At 45.6% G+C, this 19,687-nt stretch overlaps 2 long non-coding RNA genes across 5 annotated transcripts; both read right to left on the minus strand.

Annotated features, from left to right (window-relative positions):
* Nucleotides 1–3,636: 3,636 nt before the first annotated feature.
* Nucleotides 3,637–8,368, minus strand: LOC146287465 (uncharacterized). Its single transcript, XR_014758377.1, has 2 exons — nucleotides 4,657–8,368; nucleotides 3,637–4,241 (listed from the first exon to the last, which is right to left on the minus strand). It is a non-coding gene; the product is annotated as an uncharacterized LOC146287465 (long non-coding RNA).
* Nucleotides 8,369–8,416: 48 nt separating this feature from the next.
* Nucleotides 8,417–18,422, minus strand: LOC146287466 (uncharacterized). 4 transcript variants are annotated; one of them, XR_014758537.1, is made up of 5 exons: nucleotides 17,687–18,422; nucleotides 9,447–10,618; nucleotides 9,001–9,256; nucleotides 8,801–8,889; nucleotides 8,417–8,588 (listed from the first exon to the last, which is right to left on the minus strand). It is a non-coding gene; the product is annotated as an uncharacterized LOC146287466 (long non-coding RNA). The 4 variants fall into 4 exon arrangements; XR_014758536.1 differs by having other exon boundaries at nucleotides 9,001–9,625; nucleotides 10,521–10,618; nucleotides 17,687–18,412; XR_014758538.1 differs by having other exon boundaries at nucleotides 9,001–9,625; nucleotides 10,545–10,618; nucleotides 17,687–18,411.
* Between the last annotated feature and the right edge of the window lie 1,265 nt (nucleotides 18,423–19,687).

A 19,687-nucleotide genomic window follows, 5' to 3' on the forward strand; every position in this document is an offset into this window, starting at 1 on the left:
TGACTGGACCAGAGCATGAATACGTTTCTTGTCATAATCGCATCTGAGTCCTGGGTTGTGGATGGTAAACATGATCTTAATCCGAGCATTGAATGTGTGGTAAAGGGAGTGATCAGGGTTATAAGATGTGAAGTCTATGTAGCACATAACAGTTACCCCAGCCCTCAGCCTCCATACTCTTTCTCCCAGCCCTCTGCCCTCAGCCTCCATACTCTTACTCCCAGCCTTCATCCCGGGCCTCCATACTCCAGCCCCCAGCCTCCAGTCTGTGTGCTATAACTCGTACCAGCTAAGTGTGTAAAAAGGACTGGGGCTGTTCTCTGGGTGACACCCGTGTCCACATCAAAGCGCCCTGCCCATCAGCAAGTACAGTCACCACCGCTCCACAAAGCCATGTCAGCAAGCACAGTCACCACCGCTCCACAAAGCCATGTCAGCAAGCACAGTCGGCAAAACTAACGACTCCAGGCGCCGAGAGGGACATCTCGTCATTAGACGACTTGATGGCTTCTGTCCTGAAGGCGGGAGTGAGTTAGGAACGGTACTGCGCTTTCACATCAATGGACGTGTCTACCACTCTACCTCCAAACTGCAGAAGAACAGGCCCGTTAGAGACAAGCGAGCTCAGACGAGTCAGTCAAAGGAGAGAGGAGAGAGGCTCTTTCCACAGTGCCTTGTGAGACAGGTAGCGGGCCCGGTGTAGATATCTCCAGTATAGATATCTCTGGGTTGGTACAGAACTTTGGAATAGACATGTGGGGGACTTTCACAGTCCTCCGCTCTGCAAAACAAAAGTGTGTCACTCTCTCTCTTTCTCTCTCTCTCTCTCTCTCTCTCTCTGTCTCTCTCTCTCTCTCTCTGTCTCACTCTCTCTCTCTGTCTCTCTCTCTCTCTGTCTCCCTCTCACTGTCTCCCTCTCACTGTCTCCCTCTCTCTCTGTCTGTCTCTCTCTCTCTCTATCTCTCTGTCTCTCTTGTCGCTCAGAAAAGAGGTGCTGCTGAACTCGTTCCCTTCAACTCAGTTTTGCTCTCCACGCTACCATGGTAACCTGGATACTATTCAGCGCCGGCGAGAGCGAGGCAGTGTTTGCAGGTGGCCCAAATGCAGTTCCTTCGTAAGAACCTTGCAGTGTGAGACCCGTCATTATTCTGTCAATCACAGTTGGTGGACAGCCAACCATTGTTTGAAACCGCAACAACAACAAAAAGAGCTCAAACAATGACACATCTGTAGTTTAAGTCTGTACTCATAAGACAAAGCAACAACAGTTTGTTAAAGAACGATCCTCTTTAGTCATTCATGGCACTGCTGTGTCAAAGTCATCCCTAAGGGAAGCTGATCGATGACTAAAATAAAAACTGTATGAAATACTGCATGCAGGCTAGGTATGTGAATGTGATGAATCAATTTGCTTCGATGTCACAGACCTGGCTTGGCTCATGGCCCATTTAATGGACGGTTAAAACACGTCACGGGTTTGGGTGTGTGCTCTGTGATGTGAGGACAGAGAGGAGAGGGGGGCGGGGCAGAGATGGAGTCATAAGATTGATGTAATATGAAGCGTCGCTTGGTGTGCCGCACTTGTCGCCGAGTAACCAGGTTGCCACGGCAACCCCCCTCCCCCCCCCCATCCCCACCCAGCCGCGCCTATCCGCTTCTTCTTCGGTGGTATGTGATCTTCATTAGCTTGGGATATTTAGAGGCTGGCTGTGGAGGCTGGGGATGACTGGCTGTAATCCGTAAATTACCAGTGTCATGGGGGGCTACCATGGGAACCCTGGACATCATTGCCTGTCTCTAGGCAGAGGGGGTTGGCAGTGAGAGGGTTCTGGTCAGGGATGGAGGGGGGGGTGGAGGTTGGTTCACAGTGAACGTCTCTCATTAATGATGATGAATCTCACATTCACTGTTGATACCGTAAGGCTATTAGTCAGCATGTGTCCACAACATTTTTTCAATATTGCATTGTTGCACATCTGATTAATCTGAATTCAGCTGTTGAATGCTGCAAGTAACACAGATGACAACATACTGTATGCACAGCCCACTGCAAACACAAAGACAGTACACACACACACACACAACACCTGTGATAAATGAGGCTTGTTGTTGAGAAGACACTGTGTGTGTGTGTGTGTGTGTGTGTGTTAAAGTGGTTTAACACCAGAGTGTCTGTGAATGACTGCACTATTCCCCTGCATGGGATGATGACGATCAACATACCGATGCTGTCATTCATACCACCGCTGAGGGATTGGGATCTGCAAGAGACTGTGGTTTCTGTGCAGAGGAATATGCTGCTTGTTGTTTACCCAAAGCCATAAATCTCCTTTATATTGTATCCTGCCACAATTAAGACCTAGGGTAACAAGGACACACTTCATCACCCCAGACAAGAAAATGCGTCAGAACTTTATGCCTCAACCATGAAATGGGTTGTTTGTTCTCACAAGGGGTAATGAATCTCTACCCCCCTTCCAAGCCTTGTACTGGGAGCTCTTTCCTTTCACTGTCTACACTGTCTGATCACACTGTCTACCATGTGCAATCAGAATCCAGGCATTTTATTGCTTTTATCAACGCTACGAATTTGGCAGAACTCCTTATGCAATATCCCTTTTCTCTTGAATGGACAATTATCCATTTCAAAGTGTAAGAATAGAATCCCACTAACTGTCCTGGGTGATGTGGATGACCTCAGAAGAGCGCGTACCACATGAGCCAGCTCGGGTCATTTCCTGCGGGTCCTCTCCTCTCCCTCTCTCTCCCCTGCAGAAAATGACCCCCAAAAGTATGACTGAGAAAAATAGCAGCCCAAGGCTTCTGATGAGGTGAGCAGCAGAGCTTGGAGTGAAGACGGCAGAGAGATAAAACAATTCTCTGGCTCACATGCTTCCTCGTTAGCGTGGACCCGCTGTCCAAGCAGACCCAGTCCTCCTCTCCCGTGTAAACTGATCACCATCCTGGCGGGTATATTAAACAACTTCCAGCTCGTGAAAGTGTGTGGCTCTGTTCTGTGTCTGTCTGGGAAGTCAGTAGTGGGGTTGGAGCCTGGCAGGTTTTGAGCCAATGTTGAAGCTGGAAGGATCCAGTCCATTCATCTTCGATCGTCTTAAAAAAATATATATTATAGTAATAATTCCCAAAGCAATTGGTGCAACTCAATGTCAATTGTAAATACTTTTTACTAGTATTTCACAGCTTTCAGTTGACCCTGACACACACACACACACACAAGAGTTTGGTCAAGTTACTAGGCTTTACTCGAGCTTGGTGGGTTTGATGTGAAAGGAGACCTTGATCACCTCCCATTTTCTTCAGTCTACAACAACACACAGCTCCCCTCTGTGTCCTGTGTTTGTTATGGAAGTGGCTCCTCTTCAGGAGTCGAGCAGAACTGTGCTCTGATTAATTTATTCCGGGCTCGGAAGCCCTCCCATCTAAACTCCAACCGTACAGGAACCGAGGAAACTTCGATTCCCTGCCCAAAATCCTCCCTAACACCCCAGGACCCTGAGATCAATGGGAGAGCTTCACAGTGGCTCGCCAAAAAGCATTCTAATGTCATGGACATTTTCTTAACAAGTGCCTCAAAAGCAATTTTATGTTTGTAGGAAAAAGGATATTCCACTATCGTTAGTGACGAAAGTTCATTTATTTCAAAAGGTTTTTATAACATCTATGAGGTTCACGGGGAGGACATTGGAAAATGATTGAGTGTAACATCTTAATCTAAACAACTTAACCGAGTATTTGAACCCCAGAAGCCTCTCCACCCCTGACTATAGAAGACTCTAAGAGAGGGGAACCATGGCTGATGAGTGGCTGTTTCCCTGCAGGCCTTGAGAGGCTACACAACAGCTACGTGTATGACCGACAACGTCACAAGCCAGAGCAGCTATGTGCATCTGGAGCAGACAGCTAGCATGGGAGAGGGAAACAGTGCCCTGGAAAATCAGTTAGGGGTGCATTACAAAAGCCTGCTTGTCCTCCACTTGATACGAATGTGCAGCTGGGGGGCCTGATTTACGGCCCCTAGACCCAGTCTTAGAGCTGGGCTCATCCCAGAGCCATGGAAGCCTCCAAGGCCCAGGGCTGGGAACTGTGTTTGGGGATTACTGAGGAATGAGGGGCTCAACCACAAGGTCTGCACCCTGGGAGAGACCCCCAGTCCTGGTGGGTGGAAACAACAACTGGAGCGGGTTGGACTTGGGACAGGACAACTGTGCTGTCCTGGGGCCCTGGACACATGCAGAGGACGAAGGGAGGTTCAGCATTGAACAACGACACCATGAGCAGCAATGCACATGTTTTAAACGTACCTGTACTTAAATGAAAACAAAAAAAACTTATGTAAATGTTTCGTAAATTGTAAGTAATAGTTGGTAATGGTTTGTGAAAGTTACATTTTAATTGCCACCACAACCCTAACTCTACCAATGTGGTGGTCATTTGAACATTCTTTCTTTTGAGGCCTTTCACAAACCATCATTTACATAAAACAAAGATGATGTATGTATATTTATGTATTATGCACATTTGAGGATGACTAAGTGGGAGAGGGAAAAAGCCATTACCACACAACTACTTAAGTCATCAGCTTTGCTACTTCCACTATATAAAGAATGGTGACCTTCTTTGTATTTGAAGACAAACCTTGTATTTGTCACGTAAGACAATGGCGCTTTTACAGTTGCCGTCAGAACATGGAAAGTAGTCTCTACTTTGTTTGTCTCAAGTACTCATTGAGAATCCTGGGAAGAAGTCGGTCAACTTCAGCAGCTCTAACATCTAGGCGCCCTGTATGTACTGTACACATCACCACAGAAACAAACAGCAAAGTCCCACACAGGCAGAAAAGGAAATACATTTGAATCAGCCTGCAGAAGAGTGCATTTATCAAACACCTTTTTGAGAAACCGGCCTGATTTTCTTCCCAAACTCTGGTCCCCCTGCATCCGCCTCATTAGATGGTTGTGCACAGGAGCCTGAACTTCCAATCATTTGCTCTCATAATCCCCTTCCCAGCTCCCACTGAGCACCGCGGTCTCCAGGCATTTTGTTTTCTGGGGCTGGTTACTGGAAGAGAGCTTAATTAGCATCTCAGGCTGCCAACATCTCAGTGCCGAAGTTGAGACCAACGAGAACTAGATGGAGGAAGTCCATCTAGATCCAATCAAACCTTTTATTTGTCGCGTAAGACAATGGCGCTTTTACAGTTACCTCCAGAACATGGAAAGTAGTCTCTACTTTGTTCTTGTCAAGTACTTATTGACAATCCTGGGAAGAAGTCATTCAACTTCAGCAGCCAATGTGAACTAGACGGTCTTTCTGGACCATCCTGCTCCATCGCTGCACGGCGGAGGATATCCTGTAACTACCCCGCTGAACCCAAGTCACCGGCAGACACGAAGGTCTGAAGACAAACACACAAAAGGCCCCAAGAAGTCCTACCCCAGGGTGTCTTGTTCTGTTCAGTGACTGTGTGTCCGAACTGGATCAAACCCCATCGCAGCGAGGCTGCCCCAGCCAGTCTGATGAGCGACAGGTAAGGCATGGATGGTGTCCCAGACTCTCCCGGAGGGGTTCTACCCAGAGCAGCTCTTGTCTGCCTGGCTGTGCAGGCAGCAGGGAGGGAGGCTAACCTGCCAGGCTTCAAAGCTCGCGCTCAGGAGGACGGACAAAATCAAGAGGGTGGCATTGCATACAAAACACATTTTCTATTCTACTATCTGTTTTTCTCCTCTCCAGACGGTACACCGAGTGTCTTTTGGTGTTCTAAATTCCAAGGTTCTTTTCTATTCCAAGTTCCGCGGTTCCGGTCAGAGGTGTCAAGGTCCTGACACCCATTCAGACTTATTAGGAAACAATTTCCACTCAATTGGAGGTTGACCCCCACGGCAGCCCCGACTACGAGCGTGTCTTTCACCCCTCGTAGGGTCACAGTTTCTGATTGGCGATGTGTTTTCACTTACGCAGTGGTCATTTACCCAGGCCCTGGGGAACGGTGGGATTTGTCGCTATAACCCCATACTAAACACATCATCTCACTGATCCCTGGAGTTCACCGTCGTTAGAACAAGATTAGACGGAATGTTCCAGAGCACAGGCAGGCCATGAAGACCTGCACTGGGGGCCCAATGCTGCCATATAAACTGCGATTAATTGTTCAGTGAGACGCTAAGTGATAGTTACAGAGAAGAAGTGAATAGAGAGCTGGAAGAGAGGTGGTGGTGATCAAATATTTATTTTTAAATACAAGACACAAATGTTAAAAAGCTTCTGGGATAGGGTTTATTTTAAGAAAGTGCTGAATATTTCACTTCCAGTAAGCAGGTGTCCTCTCTCTCTCTTTCTCTCTTTCGCTCTCTCTCCTCCATCTCCCCCCCGCCCTCTCTCTCTCCTCCCCCCTCTCTCTCTCTACCTCCTACTCCTGTGCTTGTTGTGTGTAGATGAGGTCAGCTTCATGTTTTTCTTCAGTATGAACTGGCCCCAGTCAAACGTTATGTAATATTATAAACCCATCCTCTGAAGACACTTCCTGGCCTGTGTTGCTTCTTTAAGAAACACGGTTTAGTCACAAAAGCGTATCCATCAAACCATATATGCTTTTCTGAATAAGCTGGAGGTGTATTTCTTTCCTTGTACCTTTGTACCTAAACCAGACGCTTCTCCCTCCCTCTCTCTTTGTCTCCAGGCCTCTGGAGCTCTGTTCACCCACATGCATTCATCAAGCCTTTCAGAAAGGCTAATAAAGAGGCATGCATTTGTTCCGTTCTGTCCTCCATTGTGTCGGTGTGTTTATCTGGCTGATGTCCATGTCATGGGCAGCTCCGGGTAAAGAAACCAAACAAAAATGGCGGCCAAGCCTGCCTGAGAGCAGCAGATGGCTGTCGGCTCCGGGCCCTGGAGGGGCCATCAGCTTGGCTGGTAAACATGCTCCATGTGGACACACTCGCTGGACGAGATTGATTGGATTTTCAGAAACCTGGCGTTATCTCTGGTCTTTTAATGCACGCACCCAGAACTCTAATTGGATTATAATGATGTGGGAGAGATTATGTTTTTCAGTCTTTCTTCCTCCTGTCGTTCAACCAAAATATGACATCACAGTCTGGGTAGGAAAGGGGGAATGAATCCTGATTCGCCGATAAGAGGGAGACGGTGAACACCCTGCCAGAGCATGTGGTGATTGGCCATGACTTCACGCTGATCTCTCACACACTCCATCTCAGAGACCACAGAATGGGAAATCCCAACCTGAATTCACCACACTGCAGACAGGACAAGCCTTTTCCTCCTCTTCCTGTGTTAAGATATCATAGCCCACGTCTCTGCTTTCTTGAGGCCCCAATTATATTTTCAACAAAGCCAAGTTTAAGACAAGTTTGTCAGGTTTTAGGGTATTATGGGTTTAAATGACAAGGTATTAAGTCACTAAATCGTAGACATTCGTCTTGATTCTCATCTTTCATTTTATTTGACTGATTAATTTTTGGTTTCTCCCCCGATGACTTATTGACCTTTCAGAAAGCTACCGTACCCCACCTCTCCAGGAAATACATCTAGCTTCTTTTTAAATTAAAAAAGTGGGCGAGATAAAAACGAAGCACTCTTGTAATGCTCCGAACCTGTACTTCCTCCATTAAAAAGTCCAAACAGGAAAGCCTGGTTTGTATCCAAAACATGGTGTCAAATGAGGTCATCCAGTTCCCTTCACTGCCTATAGAAAGCCTTCTCCGCGGGGCTAATCACTCTTCCAGAAAACGGATGTCTACTGTTGTGTTTGTACTACATCTCAATCCAATGGAAATCCATTGATCGCATGGTGTGATTTGCCTTTTATAAACAACCATCATTACACGCCAAGTGACATTATTGACTGGCTGGCTGATGAATACAAAGACACATAGCCTAGCGCTTAGCTTGACTGCAGTGGCAGGCCTTTGATTTCTCGCTTACATGGGCCCAAGATTGGATGCAGTGGTCCTTACCCTGGATCAATACAATTAAGCAGGCAATGTTTTATCTCCATGAATGAATAAGCAGGGGGAATTTGTAGCTTCATTCCACGGGTATGGAAAACCCTCTAATGGTTGTACGGTTTCAGTGCCAGATTCAATAATGTCATCTTCACATTCACCAGGGGAGGAGGGCAAGGCCTCTTGTTTTTCACTGAGATTTATGCCTGACACACATACCGTTCAAATCCTGACATTCTTGGCCCTCTCATCCCCTCGTGTTTTCCTCCTTTTTTTGCGTGGAATCAGACATCTGTGACATGTCTCACTGGGCAGGTTTATTGGTCGTTTCGCTCGGCTTAATGGCTCTTTTGACAGGTTTCTCTGGCTCAGAGAGCAGGGCAGCTCCCCCCTCTAACTCACCCTCCCCCAAACCCCCCTTTTCGACCCCCGCCTGGCTCCTGAGAGTGAGTTATTACCCCCTCTACGCTGGTAGAGCTGTTCATCTGCCCTGGCTCTGGGCTGCTGGTAGGACCCAGACAGGCTGCAGCTCCAGGCTCCTCCGTGAGGGCGAAGGCAGTGTGTCCTATGGTACCTCCGGAGACGACCCCAGATGTCACACGCTGCCTGGCAGAGAGGGAGTCATCCGTCACTCTGGTGACATGGGTGGATGAGGGCCACTTAACGCAGTGAAAACAAAAGCTCTCTCGCAATTAGAAATAACAATACAGATTGACTGTGATTGGCATGTAAAAAAAAAAAAAAGGGCTTGAAAAACTGGATTCCCTTTGCTGAAATGGGTGGCAGATTGGGCATTTCTCCCCTACTGTTGTACTTACGGACTGTTGAGTGCATTAGCTCGTTGTTGACATCTGAGCTCTCTTGGGAGAACACACTCACTAACTAATCATCAACCGATGTAATGGAGCTGTAAGAGAGGTATTTACACTACATTACCGTCCTGCCAGTGTGAAGCTGGGGTGTTTGCAGGGGCAAGGTGGTTATGTTTATCTGCTTAGTGTAAACTTGAAAAGCTTACCGGTGAGGGTGTAGTTGGTAAAATACAGGCTTGTTCGCTGACCCGAGAGAGGGGCTGCTTGGTTTGGGAGAAAACAGCAGATTCCCCGTGTCAAAAGTCACCCCCTGTGCCCCTCCTCCCTTCCCTCCCTGGACAGAAGGGAGATGGGGAGGGAGAGACGGTAACTGGGTCCTTTTCAAAGCCAAAACAAAAAGCAGCCCTTTCTCCTTCAGCCTCAGAGGCTTGATCTTCTACCCAGGAGGCCATCTTAGTCAGGCTGGAGATTAGAAACGCACCCAGTTTGGATTCATAGTGGGAATCTGAAGTTACCATATGTCCCCACCCCACCCCCTCTTCAACGGTTCTACTATAGAGGCCTAGAATATTACGAAATATTTCATTAGTATCAGAGGTCAGAGATTAAATGCATCGACCAGTTAAAAACAGTCCAACTGTGTTGAACAAACCATCATACTGATGGTTGCCATTGCATTAACATAGCCGTCAGTAGCGTCTCCATTGATCCTGTTGGTCAGTCAGTGTGAGGGAACATATTCAGTCATTGTTCGTCAGCCCAGACCCCCCGGGCAACGCACTGCAGGTGCTTTGGTTTTGTCTCTCTGAATTTTAACCTCTGGACATGCGCCTGCTTAAATCAAGACAAGAAGACATGGTCAGTGCAATTAGACAGATGGTGTTCATTTAAGGCAGGCTTTTACAGCTCATGACATTCCGTAAGTGTGTCAGCTGATTCAATTACTCATTCAATTACTACCCCCAAGGCTCTGGCCTGAAGTGACAAGCCTGTTCATTTATGTGTACAGTTGTGTCGGCCCTGCCCATGTATAGGATTCGAAGGTTCCTTCCTCCATAACATCCAGTATTTCTAAGACAGTATGTGCATACGGAAAGATATAGTTCTCTGCATTGACAGACGTTATATTTTCTCCCTCCTAAGTTGTTTCTCTCTGACACCAAAACCAGCACAGCTTTCTACAGAACTTTCTTCTGAGAGTTCCAAACTCCCGTATCCTGACAATTTTAGTAGTCAAATTACAGCTCTGCCTCTTTCCCTGCTTTACCACAAGCTTCCACAGATTTGCCACGGCTGCCGTTTTGTAGAAAAACTTTTTCCTGTCCCCACAATGACATTTTGTCAAGCTGTTGGTATGGTTTACTGTTAGCACTCTGCCTGATGAGGAAGCTTTGCTTATTTTGATGGGACAGGAAGTGTGGGGGGAAGTGGGGTGGCAGACATTCCAGACAGCTCAGACAGAGAGAGAGATACAGAGAGAGAGAGAAAGATACAGAGAGAGAGAGACAGAGAGAGAGAAAGAGTGAGAGACAGAGAGAGAGAGATACAGAGAAAGAGAGAGACAGAGAGAGAGAAAGAGAGTGAGAGACAGAGAGAGAGAAAGAGAGAGATACAGAGAGAGAGAGAAAGAGAGACAGAGAGAGAGACAGAGAGCGAGTGAGAGAGACAGAGAGTGAGAGACAGAGAGAGACACTCGCTATGGGCACACCCCTGTCCCCAGACTGACCCTGTTAGCCAGCTCTCTCGTTACCGTGGCATTGGCAGCTCGTCTAAAAGGCCCACAGCAGAAGCACGAGGCTTTCTCCACGTCCTCCAGGAACCAATCTGAAGGCAAACAACACACGCAAAACAAACAGGGTTGCAGATATATTGTTCATGTGGAGTGGTCTAAGGTCAGCAGGGCCCTGTCTGAGGCTTCTGCTGTCAGGCAGGGTTTAGAGTAGCAGCTTACATTTTTTTATGGGAAAGTGGGTTAGTTAGAGGGAAGTAAAGTCCTTATGTAACTGCAGCCCTGGCCAACGTTTTAATAATGGCAAATGATCCACCTTCTTCGTGCCTTAAATATTGCAAGGCCGTATTTCTGGATTTGAAAACCTTAATGGAGGAACACATTAAACGGATCCTCTAATAAAATATACCGTCCAGCTTTCATGAACAATCTTTTGTTCAAAAAGTTTTGCGGCTGAAAAGTTGGATATCGGTGCCTTAAAACATGCAACTTTCCCTTAAATCTGTAAGGTTTGCTTAACAGTAGCCAGTGTGTAATGTATGTGTGCAGTGCAGGCTTCACTGATAACATGGATGGCTTTCGTTCTCCCACAATGACAGTGGGAATTTGAACCAAGAGGTCGGTTGATATGTTCAAAGGAAACATCAGCATTAGTATCATCCTCCATGGACGCAGACCATGTTTGCTGTCGTCAGATCTCTTTCACTCACACAATCTCAAGGGTTTGATCTGCGGTAGATGAGCTGCATGTGTGAACGTTTCTCTGTTATTGTTTAGACTTAGTGATCCAGGAAATCCCACAGAATGTTTTCTTTGAGGGCTGTTGCTTAGTGACTTTGTCTGATAAAAAAAAAAAAAAAAAACTATGCCGAAAACCTAATTACAAAAACACATAGAAAGACCTGAGACATTCTGACTCTGTTTGTCCTTGGTATTTGTCTTATGTCCTTGGTATTTGTCCTATGTCCTTGGTATTTGTCCTATGTCCTTGGTATTTGTCCTATGTCCTTGGTATTTGTCTTATGTCCTTGGTATTTGTTCTATGTCCTTGGCATTTGTCCTATGTCCTTGGTATTTGTCCTATGTCCTTGGTATTTGTGCTATGTCCTTGGTATTTGTCCTTATAATACTGCATTATTATATTGTATGGAATGAAAATGTGCTGCACTAAAACTTTGTTCTGAACCTCTGGGGCACTTAAAAACCTCCTCTGAAACTCTGCCATCACAACGACGTTAAATGATAAATGGTGAAAAGGTCCATGACAAAAGTAATCACATGTAAACAGTGTCGTCAATCTAGGTGGAAAGACACAACTGTCTAGACTTGAATTAGTCATTCCTATTACTGCCTGTGAGGGTAGTCCAGCTAGCAAAACCCACTTCTAATCATTGATGACCCAGTTCAGGAAATTCCAGTCTGCCCCTCAAATACGTCAAGCAAGCTGGATGAAAACAGCATTCTTATTTCGTTCTATTTTAAAAGGGCTTTTAAAAGAGTATAATTTAGGCAATGATAATTGCTGTTCCTTTCAAAGGCACCTTCTTGTACAGACTCCATTCAAAAATGTCAGTCAACAACTTGTACACCCATGTTCAAGCTGTAGAATATCTCCACAGTAATGTAATCCCCATGCCTTGTTGCTGTAGCACACCCAGCCCAGACGCGGATGGAGCGACTGTTGCCACATGAATAATGGATTGGCATTCAGGCCTGATTTATAAATCAAACCTTTTGAACCTGCTACAGTTAATCAGGGCCGGGCGGGGTCGGCAGAGGAAGTGCCTGCATTGTGTGTCCGACAGCAGAGCATGCTGGGTTATCTCCCTCACTGGGTTACGCAAACAAACCCCTCTCCCCCCCCCCCCCCCCCTCCCCCTGTGAGAAGGGTGCATGCTGTAGCAGGGGCCCTGTGTTAACATGGCATAACTGCTTCTGATGAATGACTGCAGTCCTGCATTGTATGCTATCATCCATATATGTCCAGTGATTCTGTGTGACCTCTACGCCACACATGCTCCACAAAGGCTGGAGAGGGATGAGGTGTGGTCCTGTTTGGGGAGCCTTATCTTCCTGCGAGGGAGTCTAGTGGGTTGTTTAGCATGCTAACACAAATCATACCGCAAGAAAGGCAGCTATAACTCAGTGTGACAGGCTCCATGCTACATCCCATAATATTTCCTACACTGCCTCCATAAAGGGATCTTAGGGAGACATATTGAATCATAACTAATGTGTATGAGCCCAGTTAAACCTAAATGAATATTGTCGAGGCTAAATAATTCATACATCTGAATTATGTTCAAGAACTCCCTGTGTGAAAATTATAGTCCCGGGCAAATCATCTCCTCCATGAAATGGCTGTTCAAATAAATACAATTAACCAATCTAATAAAAACCTGTGATTGGCGTAATGTTATTGCTTGCAGAATTCAATAAAGACAGTCTGTTTTCAATTGGAAATCATTAAAGACATGAACCATGCTGTTGGCACGGAGGTGCATTGTGGGAAAAGGGAGATAACTGAATTGAAAAGGTCACTCATCATCGTAATAACATGAACATTTGTTTACGTTAACATTTTCCCCTTTTAATTTCTCTCTTCCTGCACTCAAAGAAACATAAGCCTCATCTGAAACTCAATCCAGAGACAGTGGAATGTCTAGACATCAGTACTGCGCTAATCCTTCACAAGGATGATTGCAGAATGTGGCAGGACCGTCCAAGTGAGCAGTGGAGAAGGACACGAGCCCAAACGAAGAGACCGAAAACTGGTTTCCCAGGTATGTCAAACTCATACTGGTAGGACGTTTGGTTAGGGAGCATAACCAAGTTCAAAGCAAAGATGTGTGGTCATCAACAATCCACCAATCAGGTATAGTCCTACTTCCTCATGAAGCCCCCAGGTCTTTTTAGCTGTGCTTTCTTTACATGTCAGGCATTGTAGTAGATGTCAGTTCAGAGGGTAAATCCAAGGGAACCCTTGGCCTCCGCTGATGGCTCTGAATGGTCGCTGCGCCCTGTGAGACTGCGATGGCACTACATCAAATCTCATTAGCGCTGACTAATATTCTTTTCATCCTTCACACAAGACCTGTATTGTGCTGTCGGTGAAGTGCATTCCTCAACTCCCACTAGTCTCGCTGTCGGTCTCCCTGGGCTGGAGGAGAGGAATAGCGGAGAGGAGAAAAGGATCATGGCGACGGTTGAATAAGGTTCACCCTCATCTTCTCATGTATGTATGGAGGGACTAGATGACTCATCAGCTATTCCCTTTGAATGGACTGAAATCCCATGAATCTAATGTATAAAACGCATTACGTTTAGCGTGCGATAACTCAATAAGCATTTCTCCTTGAACTTGAGTGGTTAAATACATAACCTCCACGTCTACTGTATGTAATTACCAGCCAAATACTCCCTACGAAAAGATGTTCATATTGTTGTAATATACCGAACTTCCAACGACATTGTATGAATGTGATCAACATAAATATGAAAAAGTTGCGAACAGACTTTGAAGACAGCCGTTTGAACAAAGGCAATGTCATCTGCATTGAATGAAGCTTGTCCTGTATGCTAAGGTATGCTAAAGCATGACATAAATCTACAGGTTCGGTTGAAACTCCAAGGTCAGATAAGCCCTTCTCGGAATGGAGATAAATATCTCATAGCAGGCATGCTGAACAACCGCAGAAACTTGTGGTGTTTGAAACATCCCAAACAGCTGGTCTTTACCTCGTAGGGAAACGGAGGAGACCATAGCATGGACAGACGGAGACGTGAGGGGCCAAACAGCTCACTGGCTTTGTTTTGAAGTCTCCCTCAACACACGCAGATTGACACAGACAGGGCAGCGTCATACAGGAAAGCAGCAATTCAAACGCAATTACATGCACAACTTGTAAATAGGGCACATTCGTCCTGGCTGCAAGGTTGAGTAAACAGAAGGAACTTTGAGAATTTTCCAGGATATGATGTAATGGTTTAAAAGCAAAGAGAAGATTACAGTGAATCTAAAGATCCTAATAGAATCTGACCCAAGACATGGTGGGATACAGTAGGCCTATGTGATGGACAAGGTTCGTCAGTCAAACTGGAGCTGTTTGATAGGATCTGGTTCCTAAAAAACTCTGATTTGGGGAACCTCATTGCAGATGTCATCATGCACCCAATTATGGAAGGGAAACAGGGGATTATAAACGTAAAGACTGGATTTTGTTAATGCAGAGCTGACCTAATATCATTCTCTACTTTTTGCAGTCTAACTGGTTCGTTTTAGGCTAGCTAGCTTCACTAGGACCACTTGCTCTAAATTATACAGCATATTTAAATACATTCAATTAAAAAACAACTTGAATTACAACTTTAATCAGATGTGGACCGCTGCTAACTACGTCGTCATCGCTGCGAAGCTCTCCGGGAATAGAGAAAGCAGAATTGGAAGCTGATGTATGGGGAGATGCTGGGCAATGAAAAATCAAGCCGTGTCTGGATTATGTTGTGAAAATGAACACAGGCATCCAGCGCATTCCCAAACCAAAGGAAATGGGGGCCCCGCCTTTATGTTTTTCCACCTCCTGTAATCGGATGTGTACCCCCCATGTAAAAAGTGCTGACCTGTAAAATCCCAGCTGTGGGCCCAGTCCCCAACAACCCTACTAACAGGGGTTTTCCCATCATGGAGACTTAACGGTCAGAGTAACACATGCCATGTTTCGCTGCAGAAAACCAAGGAATGTTTCTGTGCCTAGCCTGTCGTCTGTCGGCACATCGTGTCCTTTTGAAGTACTCCCTTCCAAGGCTACGGCCAAAGTAAATAAGAGCAGACTACTCTCCCAGCCTCCATCACACACATCACTCCTTAACAGCTGTTACCATTTAGTTGGAAAAACCACCAACATTCCTCCCTCCTCAGAATCTATATGTGACATGTGAGATAGCAATCAACACACAGTCTTCCAGTGTGGTTACACTCCAGAGATTTCTTCCCCTTCCAAGTGTAAACATACAAGAACGCATCGCTGACCAGGTCAGAATTATGACTTCAGGATATTGTTTTTGTGTTTCTTCTGCTAACGATCCTATGCCATCATTATGTCTCTCCATTCTTCTTCTTTTTTTCATTTCATAACTGAATCAGAGCTCAAAATTATTGCAAAATAGCCAGTTAGGTTCAAAAGCAACCTGTTTTGTTCATTTTAGATGCTCAGCAAAGTGGAAACTCCTATACTCCTAAAATGTTTCTAGTGACCTGCTATCATGCAAGCATAAATACAGTATTGTTAATGTAAATCTAACCCAGAAACACAGTCAAAACAAGTCATACAGGACACACGTTTTCTTAGAGAGAAATAAACACGGTTGTTTAGTCATACACTTACAACTGCCATGTGACTACAGTGGCAGAGGAGAGAGAGAATGTTTATAGTGCACAGTCCAGTTTTTCAGCTAGGCTACACAGTGGACCACTTTTGCATAGATTTACCTCTAGGAGTCTGTGGGTGTTTAGTAACAAGACAGGAAGCATATGTCATTGGATGATGTGGAGCATGACTAAATTGTTGGCAAAAAAGCACCCTCTCACAGTAATCTTAAGAGAAAATGACATGGATAGTGAGTCAGTGAATTAATGTTTATCAACAAGCCAGCGAGGAAATGGCCGGATGCCCACTCGCTGCCCCCCGTTCCCTGTACCTTCCCTGTCCGCTCAAACACCAGGATGATCTCAACAAACAAAGCTTACGGTTCCTTCCGGATCCATTGTTGGAGCCAGGGCCGAACACCCAGGAGCACAGAACTCCTGCTTTGACTAGGGAGCAATGGCGAGACAGTCTCCATACTAATGAAGCTTCAGGGGATGATACTGTGTGTACCTCACGGGACGTGCAAGCAGAATCAGTAGACCAAAATGAACTTCTTTAGAAGCTTCCTGACGTCCCAGTTTGACGATGAAACACTCAGCCATAGCCCAATAATTAATGAGTGTTAAGATCTTGAGACATATTTCTTGATGCAACACCGCTTTGATATGGCTTTCTGACCAAGATGCAAGAGAGCGATTTCAAGGCTAAGTCACTTGCAGGCTGGAATAACACAAGGAGCTCTGGTTAAAATTCACGGTCTACTTGACAAACACATTTTGAAGAGGGGGTTAATTAAAACCACAATAAAATGATGTGTTCTAGTGATGTATTTAATCTTTCAACTTGCATAATTTAATTCGTTTGGAAAATGAATTGCAGCTGCTTAAATCAGGACCTTTACAGACTGTAGTCAGAAGCACCAGACTGAAAAGACACAATAATTTGGTTGTCAGGAAACCTCAACACAAAGCTACAATCTCAGTGCAATGTCACAAGCAGGCCAAAGTTTGCTCCTTAGTAATTCCTCAAAATCTCTGGCAATGCTGTCCATCTTGATTTCCTGCATGAGTACTGTATTTCTGAGCGTAGGGGAACTATAGGTGTTTGTTGTCAGTTTCTTCTTGTGTGTACTGTTTTCACAAAACTACATTCTAGCTAGCTGGGATGTTTGGTTAGCTTCCTTCCTTCACTGTAAGGCTTCCTTACACAGCCTTAGGGGATTGTGGTTGTTGTGTCAGAAGCACACTAACAGTTTGGGGGGGATATTGATTCAGTTAGGCTACTGCTCGCCTCAAATCGTCCTTTAATGAGTTACATTAGTCAACACAGACACACAATAAAAACTCTGTTTTAAATGAAACCATATGAGGAAGTCTAGCGTGTGACAGCAACCAACCTTTGCTTCAATAATTGATCAGTCCCACCACGATACTAGCTGAGCAACAGCGCAAAGACAGGGACAACAAAAGCTAAGTATTTATCTAACTGGCTGGTAGCTACCGTAGTAGATGTAATCCGCTGCTTTGGACAACTAGAGCTAACTTAGCTAACACTAACAGGATAGCAGCTACAAGCGCACATGCTCGCAGACAATGTACCATTTTGCTCATATGAGTACTCCATTTTGTTTGTCGCTTCAAACCTGACCCCAACCCCTATAAATATATGAGAGAGAATATCTTACACAACAACAAGGGCCCTGCGAGTAGGAAAGGGGAGCAACTATAAATTACCGTACATCTGGTAGGTTAAAAACAACACTGACAACATTAAACAGACTAACAGAGGTCTACTTACTGAGTTTCAGTAGAAATCTACAGAGGCTTAGGCCTTGTGCTAACACAATGCTAATCGATAAGCAGGACTGGAAGCGGACATAATTGACCGGTCCAACGCCTCCTTTCTCCCTAGTTCCCTCGCTTTCTGGCGGGCCGATACTGTCTGTGACCTGCTGCACATTGGCTGCTTCAATGGTTGGTTGAGCAGGGCACTGGGTTATAACTGGTCTGCTTCAGATACAGGCTGACAAGCTTACGTAATGATACTGTCGCAACACTACTGCCAGCTTGCCAGGACCCGATCGCACACAGCCACAACAAACTGCAGGGGACAGGGTGGCCTAAATTACAGTACAGGCTACATCTGTCTGACTCTTCAAGTCATAACCTACTGTCCTGTCAGCAAAGCCAGTAGTTGAACTCTGTTGTTGCGCTAGCAACATATCGTTTTGACATGTCTGCAGGCCCGTTCACACCAAGAAAGATAACTGTAGCCTACTATGAATACCGTTTTAAGATATCGTTCTGTTTTTAAAACAATCCGAGACCACACCACAACGGCAACAATATTGTGGAACAATATCGTTGAGATCACTTTCAAAACTATTTTATTTCCAGCTGATAAACGTTAAAACTTTGACAATTCATCCGAATTTAAAGCGCCTGCCTATTTAAAATAGAAGATAACATTCCGAGAGCTAATCGTCGATTTTTGGTGTGGGTGCAAATAAAGTTTTCGTTTTAGTTAGCTCTAGCTCTATTTCGCGTTATTGTCCTTGGTGTGAACGGGCCATTAGGATGACAGTTGTGACATCACCTTTAGAATTGACTGTACCTCTGCTCACAGTCTTATGACGTGTAGCCTGTGCGTGTTAGCACAAGAGGGCTCTACAATGAAGACAGGTCGATGGAAATCCGTAATGGATGCACCTGTATGCTTGACTTAAGTCTTCATAAATCATTACATGGGACATGGAGTGAGCAACAGTCGCAGCATCACTCATGATTCTGCTGCACAGCGAGGAGCATCGCTCACATCGTCGCCTTTGACCTGCTACTCCCTTTTAAATACTAAAACTGAGTACCGCAGTTCTCCTGGGTTTTTTCATGTTAGCAGCAGCCCTGGAAAACGTCCTAGCACACCATACCATCCATTTAGCATTCAGTCATCTCAAGACGCAGACCAAACATTTACACTAGTGGCAAAATTACAGAGTGCAAGATGCCTTGCCCTTCTACTTAGAAAATGTGACGTCAAAACAAATTCCCAAGGCTACAAATCTAACGAAAATGAGATGCTCTCAGCCTATTCAGAACCTTGTGCGATGCTAATCACGTACTTTGATGTTCTCCGGTGTCCCTATTTCCAAACCACTTCCCTAACAGCCTGCAATGGCTGTTCAATTATTGCCCATTACGCTGCTAACCACAATGCTCAAGGTTGCCAAGGAGCAAAGGGACCCCATTACTGCTCACCAAGATGTAAGCAAGAAGTAGGAAAACACATGGCCCCATTTATCTTAGTATTGAATATTTCAGACACTTCGCATAAAAACTAAGGCACGCATCTGTTAGATATGATGTTACTGCGTTGTGTTTCCTTATGAATACTTTAGCATAAACTCTCTGATTAATCTTCTCTCCTCTGCCCCTCTCTCTCTCTACCCCTCTCTCTCTCTACCCCCCACTCTCTCTCTACCCCCCCCTCTCTCTCTACCCCCCCCTCTCTCTCTACCCCTCTCTCTCTCTACCCCTCTCTCTCTCTACCCCCCCTCTCTCTCTACCCCCCCTCTCTCTCTCTACCCCTCTCTCTCTCTCTACCCCTCTCTCTCTCTCTACCTCCCTCTCTCTCTACCCCCCCCCCTCTCTCTCTCTACCCCTCTCTCTCTCTACCCCCCCTCTCTCTCTACCCCTCTCTCTCTCTCTACCCCTCTCTCTCTCTACCCCCCCTCTCTCTCTACCCCTCTCTCTCTCTCTACCCCTCTCTCTCTCTCTACCCCTCTCTCTCTACCCCTCTCTC

Source organism: Hypomesus nipponensis, chromosome 6 (genome assembly GCF_054491055.1).
Source record: "Hypomesus nipponensis isolate SF chromosome 6, ASM5449105v1, whole genome shotgun sequence".
Lineage (NCBI taxonomy): Eukaryota > Metazoa > Chordata > Actinopteri > Osmeriformes > Osmeridae > Hypomesus > Hypomesus nipponensis.